We start from the raw sequence: 26,699 nt of genomic DNA, 5'->3' as shown, positions 1-26,699 counted from the left end.
ATGTTGTTTTTGAGGATACAGACTAACACGGCTACCCCCTGATACTTGACACCATGCATAGGGTAAAACATACGGTCTTACCCTATCTATGCTATAGTTGGTAAGTTGTATTTTAAATGCATTAACTGGTTGAAGTGAAAACACCATGCTCCCCATAGCGTGGACCTTGACCAGCTAACCTTTCTCTCGCACACTTTTATGCTAGTCCAGACAGGCTCTTACAGGCCTTGATCAAATCACTTAGCTTGCCTTACTTCCCTAAAATGGGGATGATATTAATGAACCTACCTCACAGGGGTAATATGTGGGATTAGTTAGTGCTTGAAAAGTGTTCTTCAGATGGAGAGAGCTACCAGTATTAGATATTTACTCTAGTACAAAAACAAAATATGAAGAGATTAAACACAAAATGTAGATATAAACTAAAGTGAAATCTTCTTAGTGATGCAGGAAGGGGAGGTACGGCTGGTGCGTGGAACTTTATTACAACTTGTTCTCCTGCGCAAAGAGCAAACAATCCGCTCCTCTTTAATCTGATGAAAGATTATTTCAAACTTCAGTGGATTAATCTATGGTTGACAGGGCTGCCTGCCTCACTGATTAAATTAAAGGATGTTGTAAAAGCTTTTTATTTTTTTGTGAAGTGTCCAATAGAAAAACCAAGGAAGGATAGAATGTCCATTTTGGATTTAAAGTTTTAAAAAGCAAAGCCTAACAGTCTCCAAACTGTATTATAACCAACTTTATTTTATTCAGTTCTGATGCTTGGTCACCAAGGTGAAGCTACCTCTAGGTGAGTAATACACAAGTATCCCCCCCCCCAAAGAGATTTAGATAATAGAGCAAAACTCTTAAATTTCAGTTTTGCTTTAAAAAAAACATACTTACAGATTATACTGAAATAGACTAATCAGTGTCCAATGCTACCTGCACTTGCTCATAAATATTTTATACAAAAATTGTTCTTCTTCCAAAAAGTGTGTGCTACTATCCACCTCAAATCTTCTCTTTTTTCCTTTTAAAAAAGTAGAATCATTTGCATGCTAAATTACTGCACATGTAGCACTGGCATATTTCTCATATAAAAATATACAATATACAGAGATCAAATTCTGCCCCTATATACTAATCAGGCAACCCCATTAACAATAATGGTTTGCCCAGTGAATAAGCCAGGGCAAAATGTAACTGAAGATGTCTAGCTTTCACAAATTGAAAATTATTTTTTTTTAAATACACCAATAATTTGTTCATCCACAACTACTACAAAACTAGGAAAGAGGCCTCCACATACAGGAAGAAAGAGAATAATGTAAAGCAGTGGTTCTCAAAGCCGGTCCGTTGCTTGATTGCAGCTCCCACTGGCCGCGGTTCACCGCTCCAGGCCAATGGGGGCTGCAGGAAGCGGCGTGGCACAAGGGACAAACCTGCGGATGCAGCAAGTAAACAAACCGGTCCAGCCCTCCAGGGGCTTTCCCTGAACAAGCAGCGGGCCGGCTTTGAGAACCACTGGTGTAAAGGACATGATTTAAAATAAAGGGATTTAACAGCTACAAGAAGCTACAAATAAAAAGGAGCAGCACTGAATTAGTAACTAACTTTTTACTCTAGGGGAGCCAGAGTTCAAATAGGAAAGGTCACTGAAAAAATACAGCTAACATGGTCTTTGCTCAACATTTATTCTTAACCACACAAGAGCCTCCTAATGAGATTTGCCTCCTTGTCTGTTTTTATTCTTCTTCACAAGAACAGAACTATTAACTTACATTTTTTTCATATTTTACATTTATAGTCATAATTCTGATTTAATGCCATTCAGAGGATTATCAAACTGCAGGATTAGTATTTTAAGGCTCTTTTATATCTAACGACAAGACATATTCCATTCATTTTTTTCAGTTCTCAAACATTTCCAAAAAAGTTGTTTTAAGGGTTTATTTATTTTTGTGAACTAAAACACACATTTACATTTGTGTGATTAACAGTCAGAACAGAACTGCACAGGCTGAACCCTCCCAGGCAGCGAGGTAGTAACTGAAAAAGAGTTGCTGCAGAATCATGAGAGAGAGACTGCTCCAGACCAGTAGCTTCTTTATAGGTTAGTGCAAGTTGGAATTCACATATTTTACACTATAAACCTATTTTAAGAAATCACAGCGGTAAAGGAGAATGGGGGTGGAAGGAATCTCTTCGCTCTTAATCTCTCATGAGCCAAGGTTACTGACTGTCAACTATTCTACAATACTCCCCATGGGTCATGGACACACACAGTGCACCAAATCCTGCTTCTCTGGCTCTCACAAGCCCTCCCACTGATTAACTATGGCCCACATGCCATCATCCTCAGTCAGGCAAACTCCCCTTAACTTCAGAGTATCCGCCATCCTTCCTTGTACAAATGTGTCCCTCGATTTGTAACTGTATTTGGTCATAGGTGGGTTAACTTCATTCACAGTTTGACAAAGAAAAGCCAAGGTTGTATTAAATGGGCTATCATTGTCCTGATTCCTACAGTTTTTGTGGTTCTAGCTACGCAATACCATGCAGTTCTAACAATCCCACTCCAAACATGAAGGACCTGAAAACAGACCAGCAGTAGCTACTGCAGCAGTTAACCTGGATCACTGCTGCCAAAGGGTTTATGAATCACACAAGGTTATTCCGGCCTCACGTGGGGGTGGGGAGAGAGAAAAAACTAAACTGGTATTGAATAAATGCAAGCCATACATCTCAAGATAGGACAGAGAAAACACAAGCAAAACTGGAGGCCATGTCTTCCTGAGCAAGCATTCTCAAATTTGTTCCTAGCACTGACAGTAATTTAACAAGAAATTGTCTAGTGAATACCTTTTCTCCCATTCATTATTGGATGAGCCATGTCTCTTCTCATTCACATCCTTGTGGCAGCTATTGCAATGGCTTACATGAAAAAGTAATTGTAGAACAGTATTTAATGGATTCTTAGCCTTTTAATGTGATTTGTCAGCTGGGAAATGAGAAAAGCCAGCACCATATGACCAGCCTGCTCTCCATGGTCCACAGCCCACAATTTGGGAACCAACAGCCTAATGGGCCAGGATTTCCCAAGTTCTGACCCTGGCATTTAATCTACACTACAGAGTTGGTCAACCTAAGTCGACGACTTGGGTCAACCTAGTTGTGCATGTGTCTACACCAAAATTTCTCTCCTGGTGATGTAAGCAATCTCTGCTCTAGTCTCATTGTGGGACCTTGGGCAAGTTGCTGCTGTGCTTCTGTTTCCACATCTGAGACAGGGAGATAAACATACTTACTTACCTCACAGGGATGAGGTTAACCTTAACATAGTTAATGCTAATGCAGTGCTTTGAACACTGATGTTGCTGCAGAATTGCTAAAATAGAATCTAGATTTTGACACAGAACAGAGCTAAACTAGCTGCAGAATCACATGGGCCTGACACTTTCTAGGGATGGGACTTGTGCATATTATAGAGATCATCAATAAAAACTTGTGTGCATCAAACTCCTTTAAATTCCAATTCTAGGAGGTTCAAAAACATAACAAGGGATCTTGTGCTAAGAACAGCAGGAAGGAAATAAATAAATAAATGAAAAACGTGTGTGGAGTTATACAAGTAACAAACAACCCTTTGTGCTTAAGGCAATATCCTCCTTGCTTCAATCAGATCTACATTCAGCCCTAATACTGAGATAATGAAATGCAAGTATACAGAAATACTGTAGCCTTACCTCAGGAAGGGGAAGGAGAGAAGGAAAACTGAATAACATTTCCCAAGATTGGTAAAAATGTGAGCTAAGGGGCCACCTGCCTTTCTGCTACTTGATTCTTCTCTCCCCATGTAGGGGACAAGAAAATTTCCATCCAGGGAATTTCTTTTGAACTATTGTGCTGGAGAGATGGACTTTGCCCTCCCTTCTCACTCTCCCACCCCCCACCGCACTTCAACAAAAGAGGCTCAGGGCTGGTCTACACTTACAGCGCTGCAGCTGCACCACTGTAGCATTTAGTGAAGATGCTGCTTATGCCAATAGGAGGGCTTCTCCTGTCGGCGTAGGTACTTCATCTCCCCGACAGGTGACAGCTATGTCAACAGGAAAAGCCTTCCTGTCAACACAGCACTATCTACACCAGGGGTTAGGCTGGTATAACTATGTCACTCAGGGGTGTGGAAAATCCATGATGCAGTTATACTGATATAAGTTGGTAGCGTAGACCAGAGTTCTGCTGCCCAAAACAACAGGTGCGCCAAGATAAGTACAGACCTCAGGAGAATCACGGGTGAAAGAAGCATCTGGACACACACACACACACACACACACTTCCTTTGCTCTCCCTTCCCATGAAGCCAAGCAAAAAGCCACCAATCTAATAACTCTAAAGCAAGGTAGGGCAAAGGCTCCTGCAATATAACCAGATAGGATAAAGCTTTCCATAGCGATCATCTCACCTGTACAGAAAATTAACTTATTCTATCTTTAAATCCTTTCAACTCTATAAGTAGCTTCCATGATGAACTAGCCCACAAATAAAGACCTGATTTCTTTTTCCCCTCACTGGTGTGTGAAGAGGCACAGAGGAACCAACAGGTAGGAAAATACAATTTAGACTATCATGTTCCAGTTAGTGTGCCAAAGAGGGAACAAATTCTGATCTGATGCCCCTAATAACTATATCAATAACTATGGGGTTACATAGAGAGATGAGTGGGGAGCGAGCACACACTTTGGCTCTACTTTAAAGCAGCAAATTGTTAGATCACCTAAAAATAGCATTCAAACTGGGACTTTGACAACATAAGGATGACCAGCCAGGAAAGAACACCAACAAAAACTCCAATAAAAATCAATAAATATTTAAGGCATAGGTAAATTAACAAGATATAAGGAAGTGTATAATCATGCAGCTGTATCCCTCCAGCTGTGCTAGAAAGTCTGAGGCTATGGTACACTCTGAGGCTTTCAGCAACGGCTGTGCCGCTACAGCCATGCTGCTAAAAGGCACGCAGTGTAGCTGCTATTTCTCAGCAGGAGAGAGCTCTCCTGCTGACAAAAAATTTCCACCCCACACAAGCAGCAGCGGCTTTGTCAGCAGGAGAGGTACTCCTGCTGACCAAAAAAAAAAAGGAGTACTTGTGGCACCTTAGAGACTAACAAATTTATTTGTTAGTCTCTAAGGTGCCACAAGTACTCCTTTTCTTTTTGCGGATACAGGCTAACATGGCTGCTACTCTGAATCCTGCTGACAAAGCGCTCATTCGGGGGGGGGGGGGGGGGGCGGGAGGCGTTAACACCCCAGAATGACAAAAGTTTTGCCAACAAAGTGCCAGTGTAGACAAACCCCAAGTTTCTTAATGTAGGCTAGATCTTCCAAGCCCATTCTTATGCAAAACTTGCAGTCAGTCACGCAACAAGGATCAAAGAGGTCCATCAGTGGGCCTTCTTGTCTGAGGATTACTCACAAGAGTAAGGGTTTGCAAGCACTGGCCTTTAAATATAACCCAGTAGCAAATCATTAATGTTTTACTCTTAAACAATATATCTATTTCCAAGTAATGTTCCTTTAGTTTTTAATTCAAAATGTGGAACATAAAATTCTCAGACTAGATTACTATAAACTCGCAAAGATATATAAAACTCAAAACTACAGGTAACTAACCACTTTGTAACATTAAAAATGCTCAACAGCACAATTAAAAACAGGATCTCTCTACGGGCACTCATTGTTGCTAATCACAACATATAGTTTTAAAACAGGAATTAGATTTTTTTTTTTAAAAAAAAGTATGTTACAGACATGATTAGGCACAGATACTAAAATAATTCCAAATATCTTCTATCTGTGCCTAATCATGTCTGTAACATACTTTTTTTAAAAAAAAAAATCTAATTCCTGTCTTAAAACTGTATGTTGTGATTAGCAACAATAAGGAGTGCCCGTAGAGAGATCCTGTTTTTAATTGTGCTGTTGAGCATTTTTAATGTTACAAAGTGGTTAGTTACCTGCAGTTTTGTAGTTCACACTTGTGGAGAAGACAAGGTGCTGAAGAGGAAGCTCAGGGGAACCAGTAGATATTGAACCAGTCTTCAGTACTTACTTTGCCTGAAGATTAAAGTCCTCTATTGTCAAGCACTCTCCACTATCAGCAAATGGGGTGGGATGTTGAAGTTCAGAAACAATGCTTATTCATGAAAAACTGCTGCCCTGCCTGTCACCCAGAAAATGATATCGTTTCTTCCTTATGAACCAAGAAAATACATGATCTTTAACACCTTCCCCCAACCCCCACCCTAGTATCCTAAGTAAGGTGGCAGAAGTGGTAGCAAACTATCAGAGACAAAGAAAAAGTAGTTTTCATCCACTATTATCAATATGCCTTGTACAATGTTTGTTTGCTAGCTAGTTTTAGCATTCCTCCATTGGGCCCCAAGTAACGGGACTAATGTGAAACTCCTTTCATTTACTGTCAGTGTTTTTCTTTTGCATCTTAGTATTAAGTCTATTTTGTTTCAATAATCTGCCCATATTCCATAGTTATTTGTTTTATTAATTCTGAGATAGGAATCTTTTTTATGCTGAAATCAAAATAAAACATTAGTACTGTCTAATACTTTTGGGAGAGAATCTTGTATATAAAAAAGAGTGGTGCAAGCACTCTGTGGACTAAAGAGACCGTGGGCTCCACTCTTAAGAGACACCACTGAGAAACCAAAGAGCACAGGGCTGAAACAACCGTAACAACTGGAGTCATTACAAAGACAGTGCTTTTTTTTTTTTTTTTTTTTTTTACACAGTGCATAATTAGCCCATGGAACTCCTTGTCACTAGACAGGATTGAGGCCAAGAGCTCAGTAGGATTCAGAGAAGGTTTGGACGCATATAGATAAAAGAACATCCACATTTATGGTAGATAGCAATTTTTAAAAAAATGCAAATAAAAACCAAATGTTTCAGGGTATAAACCAACTGCTAGCCAACAGGAATTGGCAAGAAACTTTCCTAGGGGCAGATTATTCCACTACAGGTTTCGTGCACCTTCCTCTAAAGAAAGATGCTGGCCCTGTCAAAGACAGGATACTAGACAAGATGGACCAATAGTTGGAGCTGGTATGAATTTCTGTGTTCCGTTTGTGTGCCTTAACTTCATGTTTTAAGCAAGGTGTGGGTTAATAGCCTTAGGACAGTGAGTTATACTAGGAGATATTACAGTTCAATGATAGGCTAGGGCACTTGCATAATAACTTCTATTTCCAAAAACATTTTTGTATACTGCATGTTTATTGAAAAGGCAACATGGTGAAGGCTGATTATAGAGTATCTACCAGGTGCTGAGCAGGCTCAGCTCCCACTGAAATCAACTGGAACTGAGGGTGCAGCACAAGATTTTAATACAATCAACACAATAAACCACAGCAGCTAGCTATATGCATTTGAAGGACTGAACAAATGCAGCTTTGCTATCCACTTGGAATAAATAGGTTCAAATTATGAAAGACCAGCAGGCACTATTGCTCATGACCTGACTGGCAGAAATCCTCATAGTCAAGATGATAATTATTGTTGGACTCGTAAAACCCTCCCACCGCTCCCCTTTCTCAATGGCCAGAGCACTGGTGACATCCTGAGTGGAGTTTCACACCATAAGCAATTACAGCAGCTCCAAGAAGAAAATTGCAATGGTAAGGAGAGGGGAAGCTATGTTTTCTTTCCTGCAACTGTTGCCCTCTTCTCTCAGCTACATGATCCATCTCAGCATGGGTCTTCTCCAATACAAGCAGAGTCAAGAAGTTAAAGCTAAAATTAAAAACAAAGCTCACTGAAGGGTTTAAATAAATTAGATTCTTACTGGAGTTTTCAGCACTCACCAAATGTACTCTTGCCCTTCAGGTGAAGAGGTGGCTTCCAATGGGCAATAATGCTTGGAGCTACATAGCCAACCATTTTATGCACATACTACCTCCTCCCTCAACTCAGAGGGCAATTGTTTTCCACTGTATGTCGTAACTCCAGTCAAATACATGTAAGGTACAAACATATAGTGAAACAGATCTAGATCCCCTTATTTTACTAGAAAATGGACCTCAGCCAGCATAGAGAGCTACTGTCCAATCCTCGCAAATCAAATCACTCCTCTAGGCTGCTACATTAAGAAGATGCTCATATTCTGAATTCTGACTGGCTACATATGGAGCTGTAAAACTTGTAGGCAGATTTCATTTTGCAAATGTTAATCAGCCTAACAGTCTCCATGAACTAATAGTGGACAACTATACAGTTGAAAATAAAAGAGGGTAGCTGGGAATATGTATCCTACTTCCCTGTTTGTCTGCAGAAGTCACAGTACAATAATGTATTAAAATCACTGTTCTACTATTTAAGATCAGCTACCATGTATGCAAGTTCCCTGTTTCCCCTTCACGGACCATATTTTATAACTAGTCTAATTTGAGACTGAACCTGCAAAGCCTTACTTGCACCAACAGTCCTTACTCATATGATTTGCCACATTCACTCATTGGCAGGCACCTTGGGTCCAATCCTGAGAAGTACTGAGCCCTTCAACTCTCATTCAAGTTAGTGGCACATTTGGCACTCAGGACTATGTAAGAGAAGACCACTCATACATCTGCCTGTAAAGTGCCATGCAGATCTACAGTGCAGGAAAATAATCAGTATTACAAGAAACTGGGTCAAACCTAGGGCCTCAGCTACTTGATAGCTTCCATCCGAACTAATACATCCCACTGATTTTCTTCCCCTACCCCCAGTAGAAATACTATGTAATAAAACAACTAACTCTTTCTCAGTACTGCTTTAATGTCTTGATTTGCCTGGCAATAAGTTAAACAGCAAAAGCCACCAGATGGACTCCAAGGGCAATATAAAATAATTGTCTTAGATCTACATCCTGCCTTGTTCAATTACCCTATGTATATTATTGCTGGTCATTCAGACTTTGATACATATTGCCATGCATGCAATCTACCATAAAATGTTCTAATGTAGAGCTCATAAAAATTACTCTATTTGATAGATGTGCTGTTAAAACTATCCACTCATACATCTCTATGCACCAGGTGTGTGGCTGTTTCTACAAGACTATTAATTGCTGAGCCAAACTGTGCACCGGGGGGGGGGGGCAGGAAGGAGGGGGTTGTGCACAGGTGGCACCAACAGTTGCCTTGCAGCACCAGATAACACAGCAGCACTGACTGACAGCTGAGGATGTCATCCATGCATTCTCATGTCTCTTTCACAAAGTCCCATTTCCAACAAAACAAGAAGATATAAAAGGGAAGTGAACAGCTCCCCCCACCCCCTTTTTTTTTTTTAGGGGGAGGGGAGACTGCTCATGGAATACAGTAACTTTCACCTCATATCCATCACAAGTCAATAGTGACTAAAAGTGTAGTGTAGGAGATGGAACAGCCATCCAAAATATAATAACTAAGTTTCTATACAGTTCTTAGTAGATAGTGACCACAACTGACATCAGTCCTTCATTGCCTCTTCAATACCATGAGATGTGAATGGACCATGCAGACTGAACTCACTCCTAAAAGTGGCCTTGCTAGGTCACCAATAGGCATTTTGCCTAGAAGGTGTGGAAAGAAAGGTTGCAGTGCCACTACCCATGTTCATCTACAGAATGGGTACCAGAGAACTTGACAGGGCTGTCAAATCACACGCAATATATTCACTAATTATAATCACTATGGAATCTAGTCACAAGAAGAAGTAAAAAAGAAGCACCAAGGAGAGAATAAAAGGCAAGGTCACTGGTCAGAAGTAAAGTAAGTAGCATTCAAGATACAGGGGTTTACTCACAGTTAACATTCCTACAGTTAAGCATCTGTTGGCATTTCCATTACAAGCCCAGATCCGGAGTTGTATAACTTGGCCATTTAAAAAACAAACAACAAAAAAAGGTCTGCCCCAGGCTGAAAGTTGGCATATAGTATCTCAGAGGAGCACAGATTTGTAGGGGTTGTTGTTTCTTAAGTATTAATTTAGCTCTGCACATTTTAAAGGCATAGGATGGCAGAAATAACAGAAGTTCTTACAGTTAAATACTGTTTCTGCTCTTATAACTGTGGCATTTTAAAAATTAGTATTTTCAGACAATTAATCTATATGGCCCCGATCCAAAGAATTGCTCTGCATGGTACGTTAGCGTGCTTATAACATCTTATGAGACACTGACCACCCTGCAGAACTAGGCCTATTGTCACCAAAAAGCAATGAGCTATAAATGATAATCACTTCGCACGCAGAGCTAGTCCTTTTCCTCTAAGTATCCTTCTTGTGATGCTTTGGAAATTATGAATACAATAGCTGCACTGTTTTAATATATATTCATAAAATATAGTATAATGGTATTGCAGGGACAGTTATGGTATTTGTTCTGGATGTTCTTCATTGTGTTCTAAAAGACACAATGAAACTTTTATTAATAAACATTTTATTCAACTCACAGTCAAAGGATTAATATTCAATCATAGGACTATTTCCCTTTCATCCCCATTTTTTTTAAATATTTCAATGTAGCCATGAAGTCATAAAGTAAAAAAAAAAAAAAAAAGCGAAAAGGACAGCCAAAGAGCTATGGAAATTCAGTGTAAGAACTGCAAAGCTCTTTACAAAGATTAACTTATCAGGTCTAACAACCCAGCTATGAAGACAGCAAGAGATACATAAGGATCATTACATCCACCACTGAAATGCATTTACCCCTGAGGTGAAACACAAGCAACACCATGCAACAGGGTTGGGACAGAAAGTGAAGAACACCAGTCAGTTGAAATTGCAGGGGGACATTAAGGAGGCAAAATGGAATTACCTGACCTGGAATGTGGCCAGGCCATTGTGGGCTAGAAGTGCTCCACTTAAAAGAAAGTTCGTATGGTGGCAGTGGAGTGTGTTTTTGTTTTGTTTGGAGGCTTTTGTATTGTTTTGTTTTTAAAAGAACTCAATTGCCTGGACCTTGGCTTTAGATCTCAGCCAGAGGATGAATTCTTCAGTCTTTAAATCACAGAGATATGTTTTGGTGTTCAGAGGGGTTTCTAAAGAGTGGACAATCATATATATTATAAACTGCAAATCCTAGGCAGAAAAGGGTGAAAAAGGAGTAAATCCAAACCCAGCTTGCAACCTTCATGCTATCTGGTTTCAGTATTACATATGAAATATTCTTTTATCAAATTAGCACCATTCCAAGGATGTAAGTATCTTTTCCCGCAAAGCATAATTCTTCCATCCGGTCGCCAAAACAGACTTTTTAATTCCCCAACATTAATTCCCATTTCTGAATCATAACAGAACAAAAACTACATTATTGCATTACATTATTAATTTCACACCATGAGTTCATTTCAGATCATGAATGATAGGCTACATTTATTAAAGTAATAGTACTTTGGATGGAAGGGGCTAGAAGTACAATTTCAAAGCACTTCACAAACATGAATCAGATCTCAACAATTCTGCCAAGAGGGTGTGAATCATAATTTAAACTAAGGAAACTTGCCCCAACTCTGGAGATAAGCCTAAAATAGATCCTAGTTATCTTGACTCTTAGTCCTCTGCAGCCACTAAACCTTGGCACTGAGAATTATTTAGCACTATGAATAGGGCCCTATCAAATTCAAAGCCATGAAAAACGCATCACCGATCGTGAAATTTGGTCTTTTGTGTACTTTTACCCTACACTACGCAGATTTCACAGAGGAGACCAGTGTTTCTCAAACTGGGGGTCCTGACCCAAAAGGGAGTTATGGGGGGCCCCAAAGTTATTTTAGGGGACTCATGGTATTACCACCCTTACTTCTGCACTGCCTTCAGAGCTGGGTGGCCAGAGAGCAGCAGCTGTTGGCCAGGCGCCCAACTCTGAAGGCGGTGCCCTGCCAGCAGCAGCACAGAAGTAAGGGTGGCAATACCATACCAGGCCACCCTTACTTCTGTGCTGCTGCCTTCAGAGCTGGGCGGCTGGAGAGCGGCAGTTGTTGACTAAGCGCCCAGCTCTGCAGGCAGCAGCAAAGCAGTTAGGGGGGCAATACCATACCATGATATCCTTACTTCTGCATGCTGCTGGTGGCAGCTCTGCCTTCAAAACTTGGCTCCTGGCCAATAGCCACCACTCTCCAGCTGCCCAGCTCTGCAGGCAGCCGCCACCAGCAGCAGCACAGAAGTAAGGGTAGCAGTACCACAACCCCCCGGCAACAATCTTGCGACCCTCCTACAACTCCTTTTTGGGTCAAGACCTCTACAATTACAACACCCTGACGCCGAAATCATGAAATTGACCAAAATGGACCATGAATTTGGTAGGGCCCTAACTATGAAGTGGACCCTTTAGCACATTTATGTGCAATTCCTAAGCACAGTAGACATTTTCAGGTCTTTTTACAAACTCTCTTAAACTTGACCCATGCCCATCTTGGGATGGCCTCAAATTTACAACAGTTTCCTTGCCCAGTTTCTTAAGTGCCATGGGAATAATCCTGCCTTGGCTGAACAAACAGAACCCCCAATAGTGATGGTGAAAACCTAATTGACACCACTGGGGATGGTGATGATAATATGGTAGAAGAGTGGCAAAGAGTCCGTCAGTAGCCATACCATACTGACAGTGGATGGTAGAATGAGGTCAAACAAACCCAGTTCATGAAAACTATTAATCTACACCAGCGGTTCTCAAACTGTGGGTCAGGACCCCAAAGTGCATCATGATCCCATTCTAATGGGGTCATCAGGGCTGGCTTAGACTTGTTGGAGCCCAGGGACAAAGCCCAAGCCTGAGGGCTTCAGGTTACAGGCCCTCTGCCTGAGGCTGAAGCCCTTGGGCTTTGGCCCCTCGACCTGGGGCAGTGGGGCTTTGGCTTTGCTTTCCACGCCCCCAGGTGGCAGGACTTGGGCGGGCTCAGGCTTCGGTCCCCCTTCCTGGGGTCCTGTAATCATTTTTGTTGTCAGAAGGGGGTCATGGTGCAATTAATTTTGAGAACCTCTGATCTATACCACCCTTCTGGGCTTTAAGGGAAAAATGCCAATGTTTGTTATATTTTATTATCTATCCTTCAGAGTCACCTCTTCTCATCTAAAACACTGACCCAGAGAGTAGTATAGTAGCCTGTATTGTTTTCGCAACAAAACAATATTTTAAAAGAATTAAGGTGCAATAGAGAGAAAGAATGGTCTTGTAGTTAACAGATAGGGATGGGAGTTGGGAGATCCAGGAGGGGAAGAAATTGGGGATTAAATTGCCCTCTTTTCCAGTCTTATTCTCCTACTTCCTCCAAGGTAGGAATGACAAACTCAAACCAGACCTCTAGATCTGATCTGACTACCACCAGACTTGCATAAGTTTAGATCTCAACTCTGCAGGTTAGGGACCATCTCTGCCAAACTACATGCAAGACTGGCCCTGTTCATGACTTCACAAGAAACTGTTCAACCTTCCAGCCGCATTTTGTTCTCAAAGAATTTTCTGCTCTATTTCAGACTTTTCAGTATCTTCTGGTTGGGAGAAGACTGAATATGGTCCAGCAATAATCCATTTGAGACATTTTTCAAAAGCAACCTCTGACCTTGGGTATCTCAAGTTTTGGGCACCCAACCTGGGACACTTGGACTTCATTTTCAGGGGTGCTGATCACAAACAACTCCAATTAAAGTAAATGGGAGTTCACATGCTAAGTAACTGTTAAAAGGAGACCACAAAGCATCAGATTAGACACCCAATACACGCAGACACTTTTGGAAAATTCAGCTGTTAGCCTCTAACAGCCTCACTCTACAGCACCAAACTGAAGAGGAAGAAGACACACCTTAATTATTTCACTAAACAATTAGACATGTAAATATGGTACTATGAAAATGATCTGATATACCATGCCAGACATACTTCGATTTTCTCACAAAATTTTTGCAGCATTAGAATGCTCAGAATTTATTGGAACTCAATGCTAACATAAAGTAGCTCTGTGTCAGAGACTGCAATATGGTTTTGGCTCTTCTGGGAGAACTTAAACATAACCTCCAGTAATTACTTTCACCTGCCAGACAATAAAAATTTTTGCTAGTTTGATTTTATTGTTAAATATTAAAGTAACTAAAAAATTTTTGCATAGGTATATCACCATCTGTAACATAGGGAAAAAATTAGCATTATGAACTTACAGTTAGCATTTAATATTGTGATGTTTATATTGAAAAGCAAAAAAAAAAATCTTTGCAGAGAAGGGAAAGTTTCTTCCATCTCTCGGGTGACTGACAGCCCATCCTGACAATCACTCTCTTTCCCTCGCTCCTGGCTATCCAAGAGCTTCATTCCATCACATATTTACAGTATGCAAGATGTTGCCCCATTTGCTTTCAACTCTATTCTAAGAACAAGGGATTTAGAAAAAGAGGCATATAAGGACACGGAAAGTTGCTAACTCCTGTTTTAAATCAAATATATGGAGAGGGGGAGGGTAAAAAAAACCTGTGGTGGTTTCTCTAGCAGCTTTGATTTAAGGATCACAAGCAGATAAAGTTAAGTATCACAACATTCCATGTATTATTATTGCCATGAACAAGCTAAGGCATACAAAGATTAAGTAACTTGGGCTCCTCTGACCTTCAAAATGTTCCCATTCCCAGTCTAACCACTATGCCACAGTCTTAAACTGGAATGGGATCTTAACCAATATAATCCAAAAAAAAAAAAAAAGTTTCCTAACTTTACTGATAAGAGCTTCACTTTAAACCAGCATTCTTTTGGGTTGTCAGAATATCTAATTATAGAGATAAATCCTCTGCTTTAAACCTATTGACTGTACTACGTTAATGGCAGAGGCTTCCACGAAAACAAGGGAATAAGTTCAGTCCGACTTCAGCACTTTCCTGAATCAGGGTCTTTATCATGACAGGGTTCAGAGTAGCAGCCATGTTAGTCTGTATTCACAAAAAGAAAAGGAGTACTTGTGGCACCTTAGAGACTAACCAATTTATTTGAGCATAAGCTTTCGTGAGCTACAGCTCACTTCATCGGATACATTCAGATGCATCCGATGAAGCGAGCTGTAGCTCACCGAAGCTTATGCTCAAATAAATTGGTCTTTATTATATAAATACTTGAAAGTTCTCATGTTTACCTCTCTGTCTGAAAACTGAAATAGTTAATTCTGTTCTACAGTCACGTGGTGGAAAGTCAATCCTATTGCTCTCAATAAGCAAGCTACTGTAGTCAACAAACACAGCATCACTTAATCAATTTGATATTTCTTTGTTACCCAATAAAAACTAATATAAATGTAGAAAGGAAGGAGGAAAACATGTACAATACAGTGACGACACAGATAGCTAAACAAGTCTAAAATGCAGGTTTGTTTGAAGCAGCTGGATGGTACAAAACCAGACTCAAATTCCAAGAGAGCTAACTAATCATTACATCCTACTGAGGTAGTTAATATTAGGTGATTTATTAAATGTGGGATTTTTCTACTAAAGTCTTAAAAACAAGTGTTAAAAGTATTCTTTGTCATTTCAGAGATTATTGCACTCTCCTCTCCAGAGATGCCAACATCTCAATGGAGCCAGGTTTAGGTACATATAAATGTTACAGGATCAAAGGTGCTTATTAATGTAATTTCCTGTTTGCACACACAAAGTAATAGAGAGAGAGTGTAAAACTGAAGCGATCAAATCAAGTGACCGTTTTCAGGGGGCATAAGTGAAAGTTTAAGCAAAAGAAACCACAGGTTTAATATGCAGCTGAAAATTTTAAATCTGAAAAGGCCAGATAGATTAAGGCCTATGATTAGCGCCATATAAATATCAAAGGAGCTAAATTTACAGCTGTCATTTCTCCATCACAACACTGTCATTTTGCATTTTATATCCAAGTGGTGGCAACATGAATAAGGTCAGCTGAACATACAGAGTTGCAAGTCTGGGATCGCCAAACACTATTAAGAGTTATACTAGATCAAGGTTTAGACTTTCATAGGGACCCCTTTCCTTAGATGGAAGAGTCTCTCACTACCTATAGGGCTAGAGCCAACCCTGCCCTCTTACTTCCTTCATCTGCCCTCTGAATTACAAATCCTAACACTCCTGACCTGCACTATATTCAGCTCCTTCCTAACAGTTTCCATAAAATCCTTCTGCATTTCCATCCTTTAGTCTTGTCTTTCCTGCTGAATACGCAAAGTAGAAATCAGTCCCTCCTAGAACAGTGTATAAATACAAGGGGTGTCACTGAACTAAGTTATTTTTATTGTACCTCTCTACTCCTACATTACCCTATTCACCTTTCCCATCAATATACTGTCCTGCCTGAAGCACCACGTGATGCTGTACAGCTTTTAAGAAGAAAAATGTGTTTTGGATCATACCATCTTCCGCTCAAGCACTCTGATATCCTTTTCAGAGTAACAGCCGTGTTAGTCTGTATTCGCAAAAAGAAAAGGAGGACTTGTGGCACCTTAGAGACTAACCAATTTATTAGAGCATAAGCTTTCGTGAGCTACAGCTCACTTCCTCAGATGCATATCGTGGAAACTGCAGCAGGCTTTATATATACACAGAGAATATGAAACAATACCTATTCCCATTCCCACTGTGGGGTGGGAATAGGTATTGTTTCATATTCTCTGTGTATATATAAAGCCTGCTGCAGTTTCCACGATATGCATCTGAGGAAGTGAGCTGTAGCTCACGAAAGCTTATGCTCTAATAAATTGGTTAGTCTCTAAGGTGCCACAAGTCCTCCTTTTCTTTTTCTGATATCCTTGAGAGGCATTCACTAATTAAGCCGGCAAACAACCATCATTATTTCATCTGTGGGAAAATGGAGGTGCTGAGATTTGAGTGACTTGCAAACTCAATAGTGATCCTGGGCAGCAGGGCCAAAAGCAGAATCCACATCTCCTGACTCCCAGTCTTGTAACCACTAAACTATGCCTCAATAATAAACTAATTTTGTTTCTCCTCCCTCCCCAGGCCTGCTCCTCCAACTATTCCATCATATTTAAAATCCCACTAGGTCTCAGTTCCATTTTTACCTACCTGTATCATATTAAGGACTATGACAGAATGAAGTTTGGTCCTTCAATCTCTGTAGGATATGTCTGCATTCTAAATCTCACACGCACCACTTTAAACACATTGGGGCAGAGACTATCTTCCTCTATGCTGGCTCGTTACTGGGCTCACAACCGGTCCTCGGTACGTCTCACACAGCTCAAAGTTGTTGGCTTTCTGGGCTTGCAGCAAGACTTTACCTCTTTTCCCAGATTTCACCTAAGGGGTTGAATGAGTGGAGTCCAAATGGATTGACAGAGTCACAGTTATTGATTATCAGAAGGCTTTTTAGCATATAATGTTTATAAATCTAGAGCAGTAAATATTCACATCTAACGAAGGGACGCAATTACACTTTTCCCTAATCATTGCCCTTTTCAGTAGACCAATATGTTGCTACATATTTCTTCTGATGTTATGTTCTCTTCGCTGTCTACCTCCCTCCATTTGTTCCATATTGCTCTCTTCAAATTTCAGTAAAGCCCCTAACCCACCTTACTGCCATGTAACATATCAAATATTTCTGCCCATAATGGTATATATCACCTGTCTCGCTTCCTACTCACTACATCTTTTTATCTACATCACCCCACAACTGTCTAAACAGTTGTGCAGAGAAAACTAAATATTTTATAGTAGCATTTGAAACTCAAACACAGACATGGTAAAAATCTGAATATGAAACTAACTATAAAATAGAAGTGCAAGTGACTTCTTTATCCAAAAGAAATAAAAAATAAAGATCATTAATGTGTTTTTAAAATTCATTTTTAATAGTCTAAGATGTATGTATTATGTAGTAAAAGTTTGTTTTTACCTATTGTAGTTAATAGTGTTCATTAAATATTCTCCCATATTCTCTATATATGATAAAGCATATGTTTACTTTGCACCTGAAATGTCAAATTTAATTATATGATTCAGATGAGAATAGTTCTTAGCCCATGACAAGAGTCAAGTAATACTACAACTATGATTTTTTAACTTGACAGGAAGAGGCAGATTTAAGCCACCAATCAGAACCATTCAGACCACTGTACCTCCATAGAAGCCCATTGAGGGGTCACCCAAATGGATCAGCTTGCAGAATAAGGTCTTAAAGTCAATCAAAACACGTGACCCCCGCTCTTATATTATGGCATATCACAACAAACACTTAAAGGCTGACTTCTTTATTCCACAAAACCTTAATTTTACTTTCTTCTGCTGAAATTAAAATGCTTATACTTCTCAAATACTCTATTTTTAGGGTGAGTACTTGATTGCTCTTAAAAAATAATCTGAAGTTACACAAATATTTTCACTTTTTAAAGTACATAAAGTTTTTCTAAATTCCAGTTAATGTTATAACTTATTGTATAAAGCAAACCAGTGACATTGTGGTTGTTTTGTTTTTTTAAACCACACAAAAAAGATCGTGAAATTGGCATGTCTGGAGACAAACAAGTATGACAAAGCATTCTAATAGGAAGATAGGTTTTATGGATTAGGATTTTCAAAGGTTATTAAGAGAGCTAGGCACTCAAATTTCAACTGAATTTCAATGGGAGCTGGGCACCAAGCTCCTGCAGGCCTCTTTGAATCCAAGCCATAGTTCAGAACACATTTGTGGATGAGGTATACACTGGCAAGAAGTTTAGACCAAACGTTTAGAGGGAACTTTGTTATATTTCTTTTTTTTTTTAAGTTGCAAAATCCAATTTTAATGCCAACTAGAATAATTTCCTGGGATTTAAACACTGAACATCAATGGAGGAAGAACACTAACAGAGCAGTACTGAGAATTAATTTCAGGAGAACCAGAAGGCACAACAGACAAAGCTTACTTTTCCTGAACAAACCGAGTAAAGCACTAAAACAAAAAAACCCATCAATACTGAAGAGTAAATTAATTTGTTCCAAGTTTCAACAATGATAATTTGAAGTGTTATTAACAGTAGAGGCCAGGAAACTTGTTTTTAAGATAGGATAGTTTTTAAGATTTAAATAGTGTTCCTGTCAGGTTACATATCCACTGAATAGGAGTATCAGACCAGATTCCAATTTCAGTTACATTGGCAAGTAAATCAGGAATAACTCCACTGACTTCTGAATCTGAACTGATCAGAATCCAGCCTAATAGAAAAAAAATGGCAATCCTGATATATCTGACCAGAACCGCTCATTGCTCACCCGAAGCCAACCACCCAACCCCGCTTAGTATTAAGTGGAAAACAAAACAAAAACGTGATAAAGCACCGTTCACTAAGTCTGCTTTCAGCTGTGGCATACAGGCACGCAGCGTACGTGCCATTAAGTACAGACCAACGTAATCTATATCGGGATGAAAACTGGCTGTTCTTCAAGTAGTCTCTCCTGTTGCGGCTGGGGCTGTTCCCTGCATCGCAGGCTGGCTACCTGTGAGCTTCAGCTACTACAAGCTACAGAGACAGACATGATACAGCCTTCCTCCCAACTCCACTGCTGCAATCAATATGCGTGTCTCCTACAGGAACAAGGGGACAGACAACCTAGAGCGGTGGATTAGGCTGCCTCATGGCAAAAGGGGAATTTTGACGGGAAGGTCACTCCTCCAACTCCCACCTACCTCAACCACGTTAAAGTCCCCTTGACGGTCAGCTCTCCAGACGCCCAGCCCAGAGCAGATCCTTACAACAATCCTGACAGCCAGTGACCCCCCCACCCCAAAAAAAAAATCCTTCCACCCAGAGTCCCCTAAACCCTTGGGGAACCCAGAGCCCCAATACAAGCTCAGTTACCCAGACTCCCCCAAACACACACCCTGGCGCCGAGCCCCCTGCCACCCCAGTCATCGCCCTGTCATCCCAATAAATACCTTGCTACCCAGAGCCCCCCCACGCGATACCCTGCCCACAGGGGCAGCTGCGTATCCCCCCCTGCGTAGGCCCAGCCAGGCTGCTGCTACCTCCGAGGCCGAAGGTCTCCTCCTCGCCCAGTCCCGGAGGCTGCCGGGTTCCAGCGCCTCAGCCGGGGCTCTGCAGCAGGCGCTCCCGCCGGGCAGGCTGCAGCGGTGGGAGCGGGAAGGAGGACGGTGGAGAGCCCAGTCCCGGGCTGGGGCCAGCCCTGCCCCTCCTACCTTATCGCCGGCTCATGGTACTGCTCTGCCCGGGGTGTGGGTGGCTCCAGCGTCGCCCTGCCCGGTCCCTCGCTGCCAGGCCAGCCCCGCGCCCCGGCGGCGGCAGAAGGAGGGGTGGCGGCAGAGCTGCCTGACGCGACGCGGCCAATCCAGGCTTGGCGGTGGGCTGGGCCTACCACGGCGATTAGCTTGGCGGTTAAAGGCACAGGGGCCACGGCGCGAGGCACTCCCGCCGGACGCGGGGCCCCAGTGGATGGGCGGGGCTGGCGGGGAGCGGAGCTGTGTTCCAGTGTAGTGGGGTGTATATGGGGGGAGCTTGGATCCAGTGTAGTGGGGTGTATGGCGGAGGGGCTTGGATCCAGTGGTGTATGGGGAGGGGAGCTTGCATCCAGTGTAGTGGGGTGTATGGGGAAGGGGGCTTGGATCCACTGTAGTGGGGTGTTTTGGGGAGGAGTTTGGATCCAGTGTAGTGAGGTCTAGGGGGGGGGCTTGGATCCAGTGTCGTGGGGTGTATGGGGAGGGGAGCTTGGATCCAGTGGTGTATGGGGAGGGGAGCTTGGATCCAGTGTAGTGGGGTAACCACACAGGAACTGAGAATGGACAGATTGCCGCAGACAGACAGAGGAAAAGACTGGTAGGGAAGGGAATTAATTCTATACAGAGAAAGGGAGAGAAAAAGGAGGGAGAATAGCACAGAAAAGACTATTCTGATGTATTAATCTCTTCAGGGCTTTCCCCCTCCATCTGTAGACTTGGGTGAAGTGTTAAATTTAGGGCAGGAACTGTCTGCTATGTGTTTGTGCACAATGCAGTCCCAATGTTGGTCCCTAGCCATGACCATGATAAACAATAATAAAAATTCAACTCAAATATTTTTGCATATAAGAGTTTGAAGCTGGATTTGCCAGGATTTGCAGTTTCTCATTACTCTCAAGTGTTCAGGGAACAGTCAGCTGTCTGTGAAAGTGTTTGCAAATCCTGAACTGGGGTAGGAATGATCATTTGTTCAAATGATCTGTGCACTAGTGTCTTGTTTAAAAACTTTAAATCATGCAGTCAGCAAGCAGAAACACAACTTAAGGTTTGTCTACATGGTGAAATTTACCGGCATTACTATACTGGTATAATTACATTGCTATAGTTATTCCAGTATAACTCCCTGTGAGAACACTCTTATTTCAGACTGAGTGCCTTTTTCCAGTTTAGTTAATTGCATTTATACCAAAGCAACATAAGCTAAACCAGAGAAAGGCACTCCTTTTAAAATAAGAGTGTCCTCATGGGAAGTTATACCAGTATAACTATAGTGACTCATATCAGTATAGTTATGCTGGTAAATTTCCCTGTGTAGAAAAGCTCTAGGTCACTTTATTAGTGTTAGGTCAAAATGGCAAATTTAATTTACTAACTGAAATGGGATATGGAAACAGATTGCAATAGTTTCAAACTGTCTAGTGCAAGCTATTAATAAGGTCTTTTAAAATACACTTTGACCACCTGTGAACATTTCTAAATCTTATTATTAATTGTTATCATATAACAGTAGCACCTAAAGATCCCAGTCAGGGATTGGGCTCATTATGCTAGGCACAGTATTGACATAAAGAGAGAGTGATTTTTTACTATTTCAAAACCAAATACAGATCGCATTCAGACTTTTTCTTTACACATCAAGTGAATTTTAGTGCTTGTGAAAAGGGATGGATTAACAGCCTGGAGCCTGCAGACTAGGATATTTACATCACTACATTATCTGAGTATATTTAATGTATTTATCCTCATAACACCTGTGAAGGTAGGAAAGTGTTGTTATCCCTACTTTTCAGTGGAGAACGGAGGCCCAGATCCAAAGGTATTTAGGCACCTAACTCCCATTGAAATAATTGGAAATCTAGCATCTAAATACCTTTGAAATTCTGGGCCTACAATACTTGCTGGAGGTCACAGCGGATATCTACAGCAGAGCAGAAATTGAACACAGACCTCCAGAGTCCTGACCCCAACCTTACCAAAAGGCCATACCTCCTCCCCTCGTACCACCATTGCCTGTTCTGTGGCAAGTTTCCCACATGCTGTCCTGACATTATCCTGCTTCTAAAGAGACCAGCTCTCTGAATAAGAGGGTATTACACTCCTAATGCCCATGAGGGTCACAATCCTTAATGGTGCTTAGTAGCTCCTCTAAAGGCTGAATGCCCACAACTCACACTGAAATCAATGGTAGTTGAAGGTGTTCAACATCTAGCAAGACCTAGCCCTAGTACACTAGGAAATGTATTGAGACTACCAACTGAAGGGCCAGATCCTTCAAGATGCTGAGCACCTCCTATGACAGTGAGCACTCCCACTGAAGATAGTGGGAGCTGAGGGTACTCAGCACCTCAGAGGAACAGGCCCTTATTTCCTATAGAGCATTGAACATCCAGAAGATGGGAATAACTTTTGATCACTACCAATGTGAATTGGATTTTCAGCCAGTGACCTGTGCAGGTAATAGTCTCTGTATCCCATTACCAATTTTTTGAGCCATCTAGTAGCATTCAAACATCAAATGAACCTGAAATATTGGTTCCCAAAATAGCATCAGGTACATTTAGGGCTCTCTGATTTACTGAGCTGAGATTGTTGCTGTTATTGCCCAAAGTTATCACACCAACAAAAGATGTAATAGGATCCTGCGAGCGGTTTACTCAGGATAGGTAAACAGAATAAATATGATCTTGCAAAATGCAGATAATTATGTAAATCTTCCTGTTCTTGCTTTATCCTCTTGGAATATCCAGGTGAATGGAGGCTGGAAATATATGTGCAGGTTATTTGCAGCTTTGCTGATTGCTGGTGTTGCTGTTCATTTTAACACAGAAATCATTTTCAGGCTTCTGGTCTTAGGGCTTGATTCTCCACTACCTTGCATTGTGTCTCATTTACTCTACAGAGCCAAAACCTACAGCTCTTACTCAATGGATTGCTCCTTCTGAATGCAAAAGGATGGCTTGTTGAGTAAAGACTGCAGGGTGAGGACATTATTGTTATGTTTTTACTTGCCTTGCTATAAAAAACAAAATCCTATAGTCCACTGAGGGCTGGTATTCACAGCATCTGTTTCAAGTAAACTTTTATTTAAAAATAAAAAATATTTTAAATGCATACAAATATTTAAATGTATATACAAGTACTTTTTTTATGATCTACTACTATACAGGGCAGTCCTGTGTCTCCTTTTTCCAATCTCCTACTATACAGGGCAGTCCTTTCTCTGATATAGTATTATACACAGCAGATGATGGTGTTCCAAAGTTTAAAGATCATTGTTTTTATTTTTCTAGCAGCATGTTTTACATAGCAAGAACATATCCTACTGCCTGAAACTGACCAGTGGAATGTTCTCTTTTTTAGCTACACATGACATAACAGAAGTTACATATTTGTGAGGAATTAAAACATATAACAAAACATTACACTAAGATTCCAGTTCAGGGAAGCACTTAAGCACAAGCTTAACTTTAAACACATGTTTTGATCTGACTGACTTCAGTGGGACCTAAGCAGCTACTTGAGTTATTTGCTGTATAAATGAGATTATTTGTCTGCTTAAAAATAAGCACATACCCGATATTTACATGGCAAGGATCTATAAACCTGTTAAAACTTCCTAAATGAATAGGAATAGGAACTAAAACCTCCTAAATAAAAAGATTTAAATGCTTAGCTGAATTGGGACCTAAATGATCAAATCCTCCCCCTACTTCCTTCCAATCTGAAACTTTTATCACTTTGTATAGACAAATTAACAGCATAATGAGGATATTCAGATTTATAATATGTTTTGATATGTCCCAGACCAGTGTCCATATAGACAATGTTTACATATTTTCAATGAAAATCAAAGGCCTCCAGTCAGTGACTGCCTGGTGGTATATTTGTTTTAGAGCATGAGTATAGGTACATATTCCATGTAGGCAAATGGGTTGAGGCTCTTTACAATGGTTGCTAGTGTTGTCCCTTCTCCTGATACCAGTGTCCTGTTCTAAAACTACTGTCACCCAGCTGTCATGCAGTAGCAGATGTTTTGGGCCTTGCCAGTTGATTTCCTGGTGGAGGAGAAATCAGCAATGTGGAATCTGAATATATTTTAAGTGCAACTTGATTTATACATACACACCAGTCCTGGAGCACAAGTGACTCCAACAACATGCAGGCAAGCCTTTCTCTGAAGAATCTCTACAGTGCTGAGCACCAATACTTGGTTCCCATAGAGCCACTCTGTTTCTAGAACTGATGCTAATCAGAGACCACAGCAGAGTGCAAACTCTCTGGCTGCTTTCACAGCTCCCTTGCCAAGGTCTACTGCCTCTGGCCAGCACCTTGCATATCCCAAGCTAACACCATCACTGCGTGTCTTCCCAAGACTGAATAGTTGCTCATGTAAAATCATGCTCCTGGAAAGGTCGTTGATAGCGGGGATCAAATTGGGACCTCTGGATCTTAAGCATGAGCCCTGCCTAGTGCCTGAACTGAAAGGCACAGCTCTGTAAGCCAGTGCTGCAGCAGATGTATCAGTCTCACTAGGTGGCCCAGCCACCACCAGAGTGGGACAAAGGGATTAAGTCCGTGTTGATTAGCTACTCCCGCTAGCCAGGGACGCTCCTGCTGAGCTTCAGCAGTCCACCCCAATATGGGTCACCACAGTCTTTTACTTCAGGTAGTAGAGGTTCAGTCTCATTCCTTTAGATCCAGAGGTCCTCAGTTCATTCCCCGCTGCCAACAACCCAGGGCAATTAGCAACACCCACATGCTAAATACTTGGAAACCCGGCATAGCAGGAGCACCTGGTGACACCTGCCAGAACAGTCTATATAAATGGCTCTTATTGTAATTTTTTTTTTTATTTATGGGATAATGTTATATTTTTCTGTGTCACGTGAGAATTAAGAGCGCAGAGAAAGAACAAGGGCTAAGGAAATCAGTGTATTTTTGTTTTAAGCACTGTTTCTACTTGCAAAAATTTGTTGCTTAGCTTCTATTATAGTTTTGTCAGGTATTTACAATCCATGAAAAGTCAAATTATGCCCAAGACCCAGTTTTTGTACAAACAAGATTTCAGAGCCAATATGAATGTTTCAGCCCAATGACAACAGCTTTTTGCCCAAATTTGACCTTTCCTCTACAGTGTTTCTAACACAGAACACTGTGTTACTGCAGGAGGAAGAGAGAACCTCACTGTAGCAAGGGGACACCTTACTGGTGTGGCATTTCCTGCTGGTTGTCTCAGGAATTAGCTCTTCCAGCCCAGAGTGCCCTCTGCAGGCCTGTATCTCACCTGCCTCTGGCCCCCACCTGTCCCTCCCAGACCCCAGTACCCCTTTACCTTGGGGTGCTGCCCCCTGGCAGTTCCCCCACATGCTGGGTCTCCCCTCCCAGGGGAACCCCCAACCCTCTATCCCCACCATGCCTCAGTGGCTACTGCCAGTCACCATCTAGTCCCCACTCACTGGGGCAGACTGCAGTCTGTAAACCACTTATCGTCAGCAAGGGGGGTTGAACTAGCTGCTTCTGCCTATTCCCAGGCTACCGCTCTGTAGCCCCAGTACCTTTCCTGGCCTTTAGCAAGGCCTGCAGCCTCAGGGTTTCCCAGGCTGGAGCTCCCCAGTTCCTCTGGCGTTCCCCTAGCCCTGCTCCGCTCTAGTTACCTTACTCAGCAGCCAGGTCCTTCTCTCTCAAAAGCTAGACAGAGAGTCTCTCCCTAAGCTCCTGGCTCACAGCCCTTTTATAGGGCCAGCTGTGGCCTGATTGGGGTGTGGCCCCAGCTGTGGCCATTTTCCCAATCAGCCTAGGCTTTTCTCACAGCCCCAGCCCTCTCCAAGGGCTGGCTTTAACCCTTTCAGGGCCAGAGTGGGGTGACTGCCCCGCTACACTCACTACGAACTGACTAGAAACAGAACATAACAGACAGAAATCCTGCCAGTACTGATGCTGCAGAGGTCAGCAATAGCTGAGCACGGACCTCCCTGGAATCGTCCCCTTCTATTCGCAGAACATTGCACAGGAGATCTTTGCAGAGGGAGATGCAGAAATGACAGAGCCAGTTCTGCACCTGCTGGTGCACCAGGGTAGTTAGTACAGGGTGACCATGACGTGGGCCCAAATTGTCCAGGCTGTATCCTTGTCCACGTTGGAATAAAGTGCCAAGGTAAACAATCCACGCTAAAGGTCTGATCATTAGATCAAGTTAGAATTTTGAAATTCGTTCAGCTTTAATTGTCGGTCAGATATATGTAATGGGTAGGTTTTTCAAAAGTGGGCACTGATTTTGGGAGCCTGAGCTGAAGGCACTAGGGCCTGATTTTCAGAGGTGTTGTGCAGCTGCCTCTAATATTGACTTCAGATGGAGTCCTGGGTGCTAAGCATCTCCGAAAAGTAGTCACCCATCTACCGGTGAAGAATGCTACCACTTGTGAGAGTCAGTTTGAGAGCAATATAAGCTGACTGACCTGCCTTGTCATTAAACTACCTAACAGAACTGGCAGCATTATAGCAT

At 41.7% G+C, this 26,699-nt stretch overlaps 1 protein-coding gene across 6 annotated transcripts in view; it reads right to left on the bottom strand.

Annotated features, from left to right (window-relative positions):
- The window catches only part of TEX2 (testis expressed 2), a 120,829-nt gene extending 100,541 nt beyond the window's left edge, over nucleotides 1-20,288 (bottom strand). For 4 of the 6 annotated variants that reach the window (XR_012154893.2, XM_073311242.1, XM_073311245.1 and 1 more), the window contains exon 1: nucleotides 20,162-20,288. The gene's annotated coding sequence lies outside the window, so the exon portion shown is untranslated. The other 2 variants (XM_073311243.1, XM_073311244.2) reach the window with 2 other exon arrangements.
- Between the last annotated feature and the right edge of the window lie 6,411 nt (nucleotides 20,289-26,699).

Source organism: Lepidochelys kempii, chromosome 14, assembly GCF_965140285.1.
Source record: "Lepidochelys kempii isolate rLepKem1 chromosome 14, rLepKem1.hap1, whole genome shotgun sequence".
Classification (NCBI taxonomy): domain Eukaryota; kingdom Metazoa; phylum Chordata; order Testudines; family Cheloniidae; genus Lepidochelys; species Lepidochelys kempii.
The sequence above is the reverse complement of the archived record's forward strand: the minus strand, read 5'-3'. Positions and strand labels throughout refer to the sequence as shown.